Here is a 4,648-nt window from a genome sequence, read left to right on the forward strand (position 1 = left end):
CTCTGGCTGGAGCTGCAGGAAGACAAGTGCCCCTGCCCCGGTGTCCCCCTGGCGCCACCCGGCTCCTGCCCAGGCTGTCGCCAGACCACAGCCTCTAGAGACACTCCCGATCCCATGGCCTTCAGTGGCTCTCATGACCTTTGTTAAAACAAAAAGTCTGGAGCACAGGTAAGTGCCAGAGCCCTGGGCCCTTCCCCGGCACAGGGACCCTCTGCAGCTTGGACCTGCGCTCTCCCGGGGGCCCCAGGGCGACAGGCCCAAGCTTCTGGCTCTGTGCCTTTCTGGTCAAGCCAGCGGGAGCCCCCTGAAGTCTGAGGAGACAGAGGATCAAACGCTCCCTTTTGCACCCTCCCCTCTTGGCAGGAACGAAGCCTGCCTGTAACAAGCGCACTTGACCTTTGATCCCGCCGTTTAAACACACAGGGTCCCTTTTAACACCTGGTCCTGACACGGTTCAACTGGCAGAGGAGACGACGTGCCCGGGACTCTGGTGGCAGGCGACCGGCCTCCATCCCGTCCCAGGGCACCGTCCCTCAGACGTGCCTCACACACTCCGGCACCGCGCAGATCACACCCTCTGCCATGGTCCAGGCGTCCCCGCCGACACACGCTGCGGCCATCCCCGAGCGGCCGTGCTGAGCGGCAGTTGAGGGGCGATTTGGCCCAGAGGGCTCTGCCGTCACGCGTGGGCCCGTCCGCTCGTGGACGGAGGGGCAGTCGTGGGGGTGGGGCTGGGGCTTCGCTGGGGGAGGGGTGAGCCCCCAGCCCCGGCCACAGGATGCCAGAGTCCCCACCGGCAGGAGGCCCTCGCCAGACGCAGCCTCGAGCCTGGACGTCCCAGGTCCGTAACTGAGACACAAACGCCCTGTCAGTCCCCCGGTCTTGGCTATTCTGCTGCACGGGCCAGAAACCGGACTGAGCCGTCCCACGGGGCTGAGGCCCCATTGCCAGACTCACCCAGACGAGGGCTGGCAGCCCCGAGATGCAGTGGTGGCCTTGGCTGTGGGATTTGGGGAACCAGTTGGTCTTCCCTGACGTGGAACCCCAGCTCTCAGACCGGGCATATCTGCCCCTTTGTGTCCTAGAGGCAGCAGGAAGCTGCCCAGGTCACTCACCCTTCAGGACCCCACATGCAGACCCTCCTTGTTCTGAAGGTCCCCACGGTGGCCACGCTGGCAGGAAGGCCTGTCTACGGTCGGCCGTGAGTCCCCCCAGCGCCTCCTCCCAGTGGCGCAGTCTTTGGGCCCCACGCGGCCTTCCTGGTTGCCGTGGGCTCGTGGACCCAGCAGCCGTCCGTACGCCCCTCTGAGCACCGGCTGCCGGCTGGACACTGACACCGGGGCCTCCCAGCACGGCCCCTCTGCGCTGCGCCCCCAGATACCCACGGCAGGGTCCCCGGGCATGACCACGTCCTTGCTGAGGTGGAGACGGCGCCTTCTCGGGAGGCAGCCCGGACGTCAGCACAGGACGTGGCTGCTCAGCCGCTGCCCACAGCCCTGGGGGGACGGGCCCCTGTACGCGGGGCAGCAACATCGCCAGACATTTCCGTTCACGATTTGGGCCCGAGGTGTAGACTTGGGTCGGGGTCTCACCTCTCAGCCCACGCCACCAACACCGGGCCTGGGACGGTGTGCGGGGTCCTCCCTCCGCCGCAGCGAGTGCCACGGTGGACGTACGCTACAGCAAGGCAAAGGACACCCCCTTTACCGCGGGCCCTGAGCTCCAGGCCGCGTGGTGACCACCACCCCGCGGGTAATTTGGGGAGAATCGGATGCCACGATCTCTCCAACAATACTCCCTGCATAGACCCAAAATACCAATCATTTCTCCTTCTAATGTCCACTGGTGACCTGATGGGGGACAGGTGGTGAGCCGGGACCCGCTCTGAAGCAGACCCCCCGCTGCCGCACAACCCCTGGAACCCCGTGCGGCGGCGGCGGCCGCAGTGGGAGACTGACTCCCTTAATCGTAATTCCCCGCGGGAGGTGGGAACGACCACGCACAGACGACGCGGACGTGCCCCGTGGACCCCGTCGCACAGATGCAGCGACGAGCGTACTGCAGGGCTGAGGCCTCCTTTCCCGGTGGCACGTAGCTGAGGGAAGAGTCTTTGCGCTTGACGGTTTCTCAATAGAAACCTCCAACTCAGAGAAGCAGAACAGAGACACAGACCGAGAACGCCCCAGCGCCGGGACCACGGAGGCACAGCGCGGTCCCAGGAGGAGAACCCAGAGGGAGGAGGGAACAGAAACACCTGAAGTGACAAGACTGAGAATTTGCGCAAACGAGCTCAGACACCAAGTCACAGGCCTGGGAGGCTCAGAGGACACTGAGCAGGAAACGGTAGAAGTTCCAGCTTCAGAAAATCAAAACTAATGAAAAAATCCTACAGGGATCTGCAGGGAAAAAACTCCAGACCTGCAGCGCGAGATCTCCCTCCGACATCTCCTCAGAAGCCATGCGGGCGAGAAGAGGGTGGGGTCAAATATTCCGTGTGTTCAGACAAAAAACCCGACCTAGAAATCCGCACCCTGCAAAATCGTCCCTCGAAAGTGAAGGAGAAACCGCGACTCAGACGAAAGCCGAGGGGACCGTCACCAGCGGGAAAGGCCGGAAAAGGTTCTGAGAGAAGGAAGCGGATGTAGGTCAGTGCTCGGATCTGCGAAAACCGTGATGAATAACTTTTTTGTTTTTGTTCTTAATTGACCTAACAGATAACAGCTCGTTCAAAACAGCAACGACGTGTTCGGGGCTGTGAGCCGTGTGTCCGCGTGGGTAACGCGAGGACAGCAGAGCCATGGGGGCCGGAGAGGAGCCAGGATGATTTTGTTGTTGCAGGGTGTCCGTGCTACCTGTGAAGCTGCAGGGCACTATCCGAAGCGGACGTGGATCAGTTGTGAACATGTGTTGCAAACTCTACGACAACCACTGCGTAAAGTGAAAAAAAACGTTCAATTAAAACCACAAATAGCTGAGTGGAAGACAAAACTAGGGCCAAAGAACCAGGCAACAGTTAGAAACATGGTAGATGTTAATCCAACCATATCAGTAACCACTTTATTTTATTTTTAGAGCCAGGATCTCACTCTGTCACCCAGGCTGGAGCGCAGTGGTGTCACCACAGCTCACTGCAGCCTCCAACTCCTGGCTCAAGTGATCCTCCTGCCTGAGCCTCCCATGGAGCTGGGACTGCGGGTGAGCGCCGCCGCGCCCGGCCCAGCTAACCTTTGAAAGAGGAGCAAAGGCAAAGAGACGGAGCAACAGAGGCTTTCGACACACGTGCTGGGACAGCTGGACACTCGCTCGCAAAACGATGTATCCAGACTCGGATCTTGCGCCCGAGTCAGACAGACCTAAATGTCAAACACGACGTTAAACTCATGGAAGACAACGTAGGAAGATATGCCGATGATCGTGGGCTCTTGACTTTACAGATCTATGAAAGAGCTCATAGCGGGGCTTCATTAAAATTGACATTTCTGCTCTGGAACGCACTGTCGGGAGAATACAAACACAAGCCAACAGACCAGGAGAAAATATTTACAAAAGACTTATCTGATAAAGGACTGTTACACAGCATAAGAGAGAGCTCCTATAATTGAACAATAAAAAACAACCCAATTAAAAATGAGCCAAACAGTGTCAGGGATAGATCTCCAGGGCCCAGGGGACGGGCCTGCAGACCAGACCCCGTACACCCAGGTCACGATCGCACTGCCCTGGGGCACAGGGGAGAGATCTGTGAAAGAGCCTACCGAGGAGTGTGTGCCTTCAGGGGCAGATCAGCGTGCCTGACCGGCAACCCTCCTCCCAAAAGAGGGCCGTGCACCCAGCTCAGGCTACGATCCCGGGCAGGGAACCTCCCGGCCCACGTCACAGCCAGGGGAGATCCATCGGCCTGAGGTCCCGCTTGCTGGCAGAGGCCTGGGAGAGGCCACGGAGAGGGGGAGAGTGGAGGGGACCTGCTCCAGAGTGCGAATCTCAGACAGCCCCACTCCCCACACCCAGACTTTTCAGCCCAGTGGAGCCATTTCAGCCCCTCCTGGCAGCTCTGCACAGAAGCAAAGAACAGACCTTTGACGCCTGCTAACAGCAGCTGTGGAGCCTGAGGGCAGGCTTGCCCAACCCACTCAGACTCACTCCCAGTCCTGCCCCCACTGAGGTGGAGAATAAGGACACACCTGAAAGTCCCAGGGCCCCACCCACCACCCGAGGCATAACAGGGCCTCTCCAGAGGAACAAGAGCTGGTTACAGGACCCAAAAACAGCACTGCAGCTCAATCCTCCCAGCAAGTGCCACCTACTGACAGGGAGGTCATTCTGCACACCCTTTTACTACAACTACTGATTCATCACAAAGGGTGTGGTCGAATCTCACCCACAAACACCACCTACTGGCACAGAGACTAAACAGGGCGTGTCATTGTCCAAATAAAAATCTAAAGGTGAGAAGGAACAACTGATCCAGATGGGAAGGAACCAGCGAAAGAACTTTGGAAGTATGAAGACTCAAACGGAAAGCACACCCCCAAAGAGGAACAACAGCTCCCCAGCAATGGATATTAACCAAACTCAGAACACTAAAATGACAGAAGAAGAATTTCAAACATGGATTGTAAGAAAACTGAATGCTATGCAAGAAAAAATG

Source organism: Propithecus coquereli, unplaced genomic scaffold (assembly GCF_000956105.1).
Source record: "Propithecus coquereli isolate 6110/MARCELLA unplaced genomic scaffold, Pcoq_1.0 Scaffold531, whole genome shotgun sequence".
In the NCBI taxonomy this organism is placed as follows: Eukaryota; Metazoa; Chordata; class Mammalia; order Primates; family Indriidae; genus Propithecus; species Propithecus coquereli.